This window comes from Leptonychotes weddellii, chromosome 12 (genome assembly GCF_054177405.1).
Source record: "Leptonychotes weddellii isolate Sample4059 chromosome 12, ASM5417740v2, whole genome shotgun sequence".
Lineage (NCBI taxonomy): Eukaryota > Metazoa > Chordata > Mammalia > Carnivora > Phocidae > Leptonychotes > Leptonychotes weddellii.
In genome coordinates, this window is record NC_138380.1 from 41659057 (window position 1) to 41668815 (window position 9759).

At 43.4% G+C, this 9759-nt stretch overlaps 1 long non-coding RNA gene across 1 annotated transcript; it reads right to left on the minus strand.

Annotated features, from left to right (window-relative positions):
• Positions 1-229: 229 nt before the first annotated feature.
• On the minus strand, positions 230-9405 carry LOC145716524 (uncharacterized). Its single transcript, XR_014139230.1, has 2 exons — positions 9210-9405; positions 230-856 (listed from the first exon to the last, which is right to left on the minus strand). It is a non-coding gene; the product is annotated as an uncharacterized LOC145716524 (long non-coding RNA).
• Between the last annotated feature and the right edge of the window lie 354 nt (positions 9406-9759).

Genomic DNA, 9759 nt, shown 5'->3' on the forward strand with positions numbered 1-9759 from the left:
TGTGACTTCCTTAAAATCAATTCCCTGATTTAGAAATGCTGGACGAAAAATCATTTTTTTTTAAAGATTTTATTTATTTATTTGACAGAGAGGGAATACAAGCAGGGGGAATGGGAGAGGGAGAAGCAGGCTCCCCGCTGAGCAGGGAGCCCGATGTGTGGCTCAATCCCAGGACCCTGGGATCATGACCTGAGCTGAAGGCAGATGCTTAACAAATGAGCCACCCAGGCACCGTACCAAAAATCATTTTTAATATATATTCTTCTCCAGACATGGCTTTTCTTTAGTCTCATGCTCAGTTTTTCAACAAACCTGATTCAAGTGAAGGCCTTTTTTTAATTTAATCAATTAGATTTTAATCAAGTAGATCAATTACATATAATGAACTGCATCTTTTTAAAGTGTACATTTTGATGACTTTTATTAGGAATACACACACCTGTGAAATCACTGCCACAATCAAGACATAGAACATTTCCATCACCCCCAAAAGTCTCCTCATGCCCCCTATGGTAATTTCCTCCTCAACCCCTGGGTACAGCATGCTGATCTGTCTTTTGTCACCACACAGATTAACTTACATTTTCTAGAACTTTATATAAATGGCATTATATAATATGTACCCTCTTGCTTCTGGCTTCTTTGACTCAGCGTAATGATGGGTATCAGTAGTTTGTTCCTTTTTATTGCTGGCAGCGTTCTATTTCATAGATATGCCCTATTTTGTTTATCCATTCAGCCACTGATGGACATCTGCATTGTTTCCAGGTTTTAGTTCATATGAATAAAGCTTCTCTGAACATTTGTGTCCTAGTCTTTATGTAGGCATATGTTATTATTTCTCTTGTGTAAATACCTAGGAATGGAATGACAAGGTCATACAGTAAGTGAATATTGAATTACCTAAAATATTTGTTTATTAAATAGACTTTTTAAGAGCAGTTTTAGCAAAATTGAACAGAAAGAACAGAGAGTTGCCATATAATTCTACAGCCACACACCCACAGCCTATCCCATTATCAACATCCCTCACCAGGGTGGTATATTTGTTGTAATCGATGAGCCTACATTGATACATCAGTATCAACCAAAGTCCATAGTTTACATTAGAGTTCACTTGTGGTATTGTACAGTCTATGAATTTTGACAAATGTATAATCACATGTATCCACCACTGTAATATCATACAGAATAATTTCACTGCCCTAAAAATCCTCTGTGCTTTGCTTCTTTATCCCTCCTTCCCCACTAGCCTCTGACAATCACTGATCTTTTTACTATATCTACAGTTTTGCCTTTTCCAAAAACTCATATAGTTGGAATCATGCTGTATATAGCCTATTCAGATTGGCTTCCTTCACTTAGTAATATGCCATTAAGTTTCCTCCATGTCTTGTCATAGCTTGATAGCTCCTTTCTTTTTAGCACTGAATACTATTCCATTGTCTGGATATATCACAGTTCATATATCCATTCGCCTACTGAAAGACATTCTTGGTTGCTTCCAAGTTTTGGCTATTACAAATAAAGATGCCATAAAGATCTGTGTGCAAGTGTTTGTCATTTGAGTTATAACCAAGGAGCACAATTGCTGGATCATATGGTAAGAGTATGTTTAGTTTTGTAGTAAACTGCCAAGTGACCTTTTTCTTTTTTTTTTTTTAAGATTTGATTTATTCATCTGAGAGAGAGAGAGAAAGCACAAGCAGAGGGAGGGGCAGAGAGAGAGAGAGAGAGAGAGTGACAAGCAGGCTCCTCACTGAGCAGGGAGCCCAACGTGATGTTTGATCCCAGACCCTGGATCGTGACCTGAGCCGAAGGCAGACGCTTAACCGACTGAGCCACCCAGGTGCCCGCCAAGTGACCTTCTAAGGTGGCTGTACATTTTGCATTCTCCACAACAGCGAATGAGAATTCTGTTGCTCCACATCCTCACCAGCAGCTGGTGGTGTCAGCGTTCTGGATTTTGGCCATTCTCATAGGTGTGTAGTACCTTGTTTTAATTTGCAATTCCCTAATGATAAAAGATGTGGAGTATCTTTTCATATGTTTACTGGCCATCTGTATGTGTTCTTTGGTGAGGTGTCTTTTCATGTTTTTCTGCTCGGTTTTTAATCAGGCTGTTCGTTTCCTTATTTTGAATTTGAATTTGTATATTTTGATTAATAGTCCTTTATCAGATATGTCTTTTGCAAATGTTTTCTCCCCGTTCTGTGGCTTGTCTTCTCAGTCTCATAACAGTGTCTTTTGCAGAGCACATCTTTCTAATTTCCATAAGGTCCAGCCTACCAATGACTTCTTTCATGGATCTTGCCTTTGGTGTTGTCATTGTCAAAGTCAAACGCACAGTCATCTAGATTTCCTCCTATGTTATCTTCTAGGAGTTTCATAGGTTTGCAGTCTGCATTTAGGTCTCTGATCCATTTTGAATTAATTTTGGTGAAGGAAATACGGTCTGTGTCTAGATTCATTTTTTTTTTTTTTGTATGAGGAAGTCCAGCTGTTCCAGAACCATTTGTTGAAATGACTACCTTTTACACATTGTATTGCTGTGTTCCTTTGTCAAAGATCATTTGATTGTATTTATGTGAGTCTGCTTCCGGGCTGTCTGTTCTGTTCTACTGATCTATTTGTCTATTCTTTTGACAATACCACAGTTACTGTAGCTTTATAGTAAGTCTTGAAGGAAAGGGAGTGTCAGTTCTCCGACTTTGTTCTTCTCCTTTAATATACTATTGGCTATTCTGGGGTGGTTTTTTGTTTTTTTGTTTTTTTGTCTTTCCATATAAACTTCGTTTTTGTTTTTTTTTTTTCCTAAGCAGGCTGCATGCTCAATGTGGGACTTGAACTCACAACCCTGAGATTGAGAGTTGCATGCTCTACTGACTGAGCCAGCCAGGCGCCCTTCCATATAAACTTTAGAATCAGTTTGTCGGTATCTATAAAATTAACTTGTTAGTGAATGCATTAAATACCACTGAGCCGTACTTATGAAACACTCAACCCGCCAATCTCCAGCCCTAAAACTGTGAATTCTCAACCAAAGAGGAAGTGTTTCATTTCATTTAATCTGCATATTAATGCAATGCAAATACCAGGATGGTAGGACATGAATGCAGGAGAAAGTGCCACCAGCAGTAAACACTTGGTTGAAAGTTGAGCACAGCGTGTCAGTGTGAAGGGCATGAAGGTCACAGATGAGGAGACAAAAGGTCTGATAAAATACACTCAGCTCATTCCAAAGATCTGAGGACAGACAGAAATGTTACAACAGATAGATGGCAGCAGGCTAAGTGGGTGTAAGGACCAGATGGTCAGAGTCCATCTGAGATCCTGTCCGTGGCCGTGGCCATGGCCATGGCCATGGCTGGCAGCGATGTGTGAGGTGGGAACACACTGGCTGGGAGAGCTCCCCTGTGTGGCACAGAAAGGTTTCATACCAGCCCTGGAAGAGTGTGCAGAAAATTGGAACATCTCCTTAAAAACGCACACTGTAAGGATGGTTTGTTTCCGTACACAGCTTTGTTGAAGATGGAGTGCTATTTAGATTTCTTTTTTCCTTGAAAGAAAAAAGTTTTGTATTGTATTGGCTAAGCCAGAACAAAGACTTCACTGTAGATACTGACGGCGTTGTCTTTAGATGCTGTGTATCACGGTCTGCCTGGTTCAAATTTTGGACAGAACGTTTATCAGATGCTACCCACCTCCCGGCCCTGTTGGCCTTCCCCGTTTCCAGCAGCCATCTCCCACTCCCGAGGTGGACCCTGCTTCTCATCCTTCTCTCCCAGCCATGCACCTGCTCTGGTGGCTCAATCCACCCAGGGCTCACCACAAATGTAGAGAGAGGAGGAGGTGCACAGGAGTGGAGAGTATACCTTGAAGAAGCAACAGACAGAAGAGGGCAGCCTGGGGGAGAGTGGGCCCTAGTCCACCAGCGCGTCCACTGGGGGCGAGGGATGGGAGACCACCTACTGCATATTTGGATGGATACTGTTCCCTCTCCTTAGTTTCTTTCCTTTCAGCCACAGTCCCATCCAGCTCATTCTTTTCTGGGGTCCGATTCTATGCAAGGTGACAGTATTAGTTCCGTAAGTCTTTCCTAACACATTTCTCCAAACTGTGTGCCTTAAAACAACAGAAATCTGGGTGCTTGAGTGGCTCAGTCGGTTAAGCATCTGCCTTCGGCTCAGGTCATGATCCCAGGATCCTGGGATCGAGCCCCACGTCAGGCTCCTTGCTCAGCGGGGAGCTTGCTTCTCCCCCCTGCCCCCGCTCCCCCTGCTTGTGCTCTCTCTCTCTGACAAATAAAGGAATAAAGTCTTTAAAAACAACAACAACAGAAATTTATTCTCTCACAGCGCTGGAGGCTGGAAGTTTGAAATCAAGATGTCGGCAGTGCTGGCTCCTGCTGAGGGAGGAGAGCGAATCGGTGCTCAGACTGGGGTTCAGGGATCCTGGAGGAACTAAAGATATCCTAGGAGGATTTAAACATTTTGTATTTTCACTTCAATAATAATCTTCTAACACATTTACATAAAGAAACTTGGCCAGGTCGTCTGGATGGGCACCTTAGAATTGAATACTGATCATCATTTCAGCAGAACTTTTTTGCTCTTGTGCTTCTCACCTTTTGTTGGTGTCTTGAAGTGCTGTTTAATTGTCGCAGACGAGTGGAGAAAGAATACGTGCTTTTCAGCAAGTCCCATAGGAAGAGGTCACAGACCCAAATGGCACAGGGGCTGGCAGCTAACCCAAATGAGGACGGCCAGGGGGGTGGAGGTGGGGTCCACCGGGAAGCCCAGCTCTGGCGAGAGGGGACTGCCATTCAGCTCCAGACCCTGCAGCCCTGTGGGGCTAGATCTTCCAGCTTTTCAAGAGAAGCTGGAAGGACAGATTTTATGGGTAATGTCTTAATTCTCTTATAACAGCAACTAATTGAAAAAAAAAAAATGAGTCCTGTGAGGGTCAAATGAGACCTGTCAAGGGCTACACACAGCCTCCAGCCCTCCTAGACTAGAGAAAGGTTGGAGGCAAAGGGATGCCAAGTTCAAAAGAACCATGTCCTAGAAACTAGTATTTCAAGAAGCAGAATTAATTTTGGCAAAATAACATCATTAATCACACTAATCCATTTTAATTTGGCTGGGTCTTTTTAATTTGTAATCTTGCCTTCGGTTTTGTAGTTGTAAAGAGTGTATTTGTCAGTATTTAGGAAATGTCCTAATTTAAGAAATTCAAATCAACGGTGGGAATCTATAAGATACTGTCATTCTCAAGTCTGAGAAATCATGTCCTATCTTATCTAATCTTCAAATAAATCCTTAAGAATATGTATTATTATTCCCATTTCATAGATGAGAAAACTGAGACTCGAAGAGTTTCAGTGAGTTGCCCAAACTCACACACAACTAATCAAAGGCAGAGCCGGAATTTGAACCCAGGCAGGGCTGTCTCCAAAGCCCATGATTTCAATGCTGACTCCCTAATTAGCAGTGCTGGGCTTGTGAATGGTGTGTGTCTCTCCCACCTGAGTCCTCTTACCTTGCTTTTGATCTTCCATTGCCATCTGCCCAGCCAAATCTACACGCTCTGAGAGTTTAGAGATTCATGACCAGGTGAGGGGTCAAGACTTGGACATCTGGGGGGCGCCTGGGTGGCTCAGTTGGTTAAGCGACTGCTTTTGGCTCAGGTCATGATCCTGGAGTCCCGGGATCGAGTCCCACATCAGGATCCCTGCTCAGCAGGGAGTCTGCTTCTCCCTCTGACCCTCCTCCCTCTCATGTGCTCTCTCTCTCTCATTCTCTCTGTCTCAAATAAATAAATAAAATCTTAAAAAAAAAAAGACTTGGACATCTGGGATTTGGGTCTCAGAGGGACCTAGAATTTGGAAAGGCTTAGGAGGAATCTGTGATCAGAGCAGTTATCAACGACCTCTCAGTCACCTCAGGTTTTATGGCCTGCCAATCTAACCAGCATTTACAGTCTTGTTTTTATGGGTAAATATCATGTAAGTGCCAACAAACATTTGGAACCAGCTGAATATAATCTAAACTGCTTATGTTCAGATCAAGTCTGTGTGATGAGGAATCTGCTGAGAAGGTGGTGTCTGCGTCCTTTATGGGTGGGTTAGCGTTCTCTGTTTAGTGTCGCACACTGTCCTCCCGGCTCTGTCTGCCACTTCATGAAGGGCCTGGAATCAGAAGCGTTTAGTATAAGCTCATCAGCACACGTGGGCAGTGGGACCTGAAAGACGTACCTGGCTAAAGACATGAAACAATGCACGGGGAAAACACAAAAGGAAATGCAGTGAAATGTTTAGTGGTTGTCTCTGGGCTAGTAGCATTATGGGAGATTTACGTCTTCTTCTTTCTACTTTTCTACAATATCAACACAATATATTGCTTTTGATATGAAGAAAAAATATTTGGGGGGTGAAAGAGAAAGGCATTTATGACAAAACTCCCTCCTGGCAGCGGGGAAGGAGTGCTCTTGCCGCACACAGCCATCTGTTACGTTTTCCTAAGTGTCCCCCAGTGTAAGAAGACAATAGGAGCCACAGATTGGATCTGGAGTAAAATACGGACAATCGTGATGGCTGGAAGCGTGCCAAGGCACTTGTTAAAGATGTAGGCAGTGACATACTTCTTTGTTTCTTCTCCATTGACTCCTATCCAGCTGAGCATTTATTCCTCTCTCCTTCCCCACCCCCCCAAGCCGGGGCCCTCCCCCCTCCCTCTAGTGACTGGCACTTGAAAGGGAAGCTTATGCGGTCCTCCAAAATAGAGGTGGTGCCTGCTCCTTAATCCACTGTGGCTGTCCCGGGCATGAGGCTCCTTTTGCTACCTGCTGCTGCCTCCAGCATTGGTTCTATGCCTTTGGTGGGCTCTTCTCCAAGCCGTAGGTTGCCAGAGTGTGGGCATATGGCCACCTCCTCACTGACACAGGCCCTGCCCTGAAACCCTCTGCTGCAGTCAGTGGCGCCTTCTCTGAAATGTTAACATAACTTTCCATTGGGGGCCCACCCCCTCCAAATCCAAAACCTCCCACCCACCTCTTAGTATTCAGGCTGCAGCCCCTCCCAGTCCTTCAAAGCCCCCATCTCAAACTCCCGGGCTCCACCCCCCCTGCTCTAACCCTTCCCCATCTTGGGTGACTCCCAACTCTCCCTAGAAGGGTCCAGAATGACTAAATAGAGACCTGGGTGGGGTTGTCTTTTCAGCAGCTTTTAAAACACAGAAAAGCCAATCATTCTCTGTGGGAGAAGTGGGCACAGAACTGAAGAACACAAAAGCCTGGCTCTTTGCTGTGAGGGAAAGGGAGGAAATTGTCTTATTCTTTTCCTCAGGAGTCTAAAGCAGCAAAATAAATCACTAACTGGGTGTTATATGCAAACAAAATGTGTAACTAAAGAAATTACTCCAACTGCCCAGGTGTATCTGAGGGCAAGGGAACCACGAGGGGACTGTCACCTAAACATACTCTCCAATGTCATGTCCCTTCAACCATTTTACCTGTGGGAGAATGCACAGAACATCAAATTTCCTGTCTTCACCATGTTAAAATTACAGTTCAGCAGCACGAAGCACATTCACACTGCCCTGCAACCATCACCGACTGTTCATCACCAGAACTTTCTCTTCTTCCCAAACTGAAACTCTTGACCCATTAAACACTAGCTCCCTATTTCTGCCTCCCCACAGCCTCTGGCAACCACCCTTCCACTTTCTGTCTCTATGAATCTGACTACCCTAAGTACTTCATATAAGAGGAACTGTACAGTATTTGTCCTTTTGTGACTGGCTTATTTCATTTAGCATGATGTTCTCAAGGTTCATCCGTGTTACAACATGGGTCAGAATTTCCTTCCTTTTTTTAAGGCTGAATAGTATTCCATTGTATGTGTATATCACATTTTATTTATCCATGTTTATCCATCAATGGACATGGGGTGCTTCCAATCTTTTGGCTATTGTGAATAATGCTGCTATGAATATTGATACATAAATATTGCTTCAAGTCCCTGTTTTCCATTCTTTCTGTTTCAACAACTTTTTTGAAGGTCCTATATTGACACAATGGTTGTTAAGTCTATGTTGAAGATCATAGGGTAAAATTAAGACAGTAAGATATGGAGAAGCTGGTCCAAGCGTGACTCCTTCTGATGCTCACACCTCTGCTGATGGCAGCCCAGTGAGCTTGCTCTGTCTCTGGCAGCAAATTTCTCAGTGATTCTCCCAGACAAATCACTGAAGATAAGAAAATAAGACTGAGAAAAGATAAAGAGAATTGGGCGCTTTCAATTTGTCCAGAAGTGGACTCAGGTGCCTTTCCCCGATCTAAGGTAATCTTGAAGGATTCCTTTTTGAAAATCAAGTGTTGACTAGGTGAATCTCCAGGGCCCAGGCTACATCTCTGGCTTGTCACCATCTGGGCAGTGTGACCTCAATCAGAACAGGAGGAAAACCCACTAAGGCAGGGAAAATGGTATTAGCTATCTTTACACCTTGGCTACCCCACCTCGAAGAGGGACATGGCTTCAGTAAATGTCTCCAGACTTTTTTTCCTTCTTCTTCTTCTTCTTTTTTTTTTTTTTTTAATTAGCTCTGTCTAAAACTAAAACCAAAACCATAATAAGCTCTTTTTGGTCAAACCAAATTATTAAAACATTCTGAATAGCCTCAGCATTAACAAAAAATGAGACCAAGTTTGCTTTCATTTTTGTTTTTACACTTGATCTTAGCCAAAAGGCTGAGAAGCGATTTTCATTTTTGTTTTTAAAGAACTAAATCAAACATCTGAAATCTGATGGGTGTTAACTCACTGAAAGCCTGCACAGGGGTTTCCGGACGGAGCTTTGCTTTGCACCAAACAACCAGGGCAAAGGGAGGGGGAAGGGATCTTTGGAGCCCAACTGTAACAGGCAGCCACTTGGGAGGCCAGGTTAAAAGGCTATTCAACTGGAGGGCTAACACTCAGAAAAGATTACTTTTATGTGAAGATAAACACAAATATCTTATCGAAAAGAAGACAAATTTTCCATTCAGAAGGCTAAGGGGAAACTGAAACTTGAAGTGAACCAGTTGGGTCACGAGCCCCAGGACCTGGGGATAAGCATGTACTCTTGTTTGCACTTCTGGAAACTTCACTGAAAAACATTTGAGAAGGTACTAGGTAGCCTCGGCCCCTCTCTCAATGTCATGACTTCTCACCTTCAGTTCAGTATTAGCCAGTATGGTAGTCACTGTAACGAGCAAGCTCCAAATCTCAGTAGTTTAACACAAAAAAGTTTACATGTTCGCTCACATCACATCCAGTGAAGATGGGGGTGTGGTGTGTATGAGAGACTCTGTTCCCCACTGTCATTCAGTGATCCAGGCTCCTTCCATCTTGTGGCTCTGTTGTCACCTAGGGTTTTAATTAATTTTTTTTTAAAGATTTTATTTATTTATTTGAGAGAGACAATGAGATAGAGAGAGCATGAGAGGGGGGAGGGTCAGAGGGAGAAGCAGACTCCCTGCTGAGCAGGGAGCCCGATGCGGGACTCGATCCCGGGACTCCAGGATCATGACCTGAGCTGAAGGCAGTCGCTCAACCAACTGAGCCACCCAGGTGCCCCTCTTTTCTTTTTTTTTTTTTAATTTATGTTTTTGTCACCTAGGGTTTTAGAGTCCTCTACTGGGTTCTCTACATCCAGCCAGCAGATCAACGAAGAGAGAGGGTGTGGAGGATCTCACAGAAGGTTTTGGGAGCCAGGCCTGG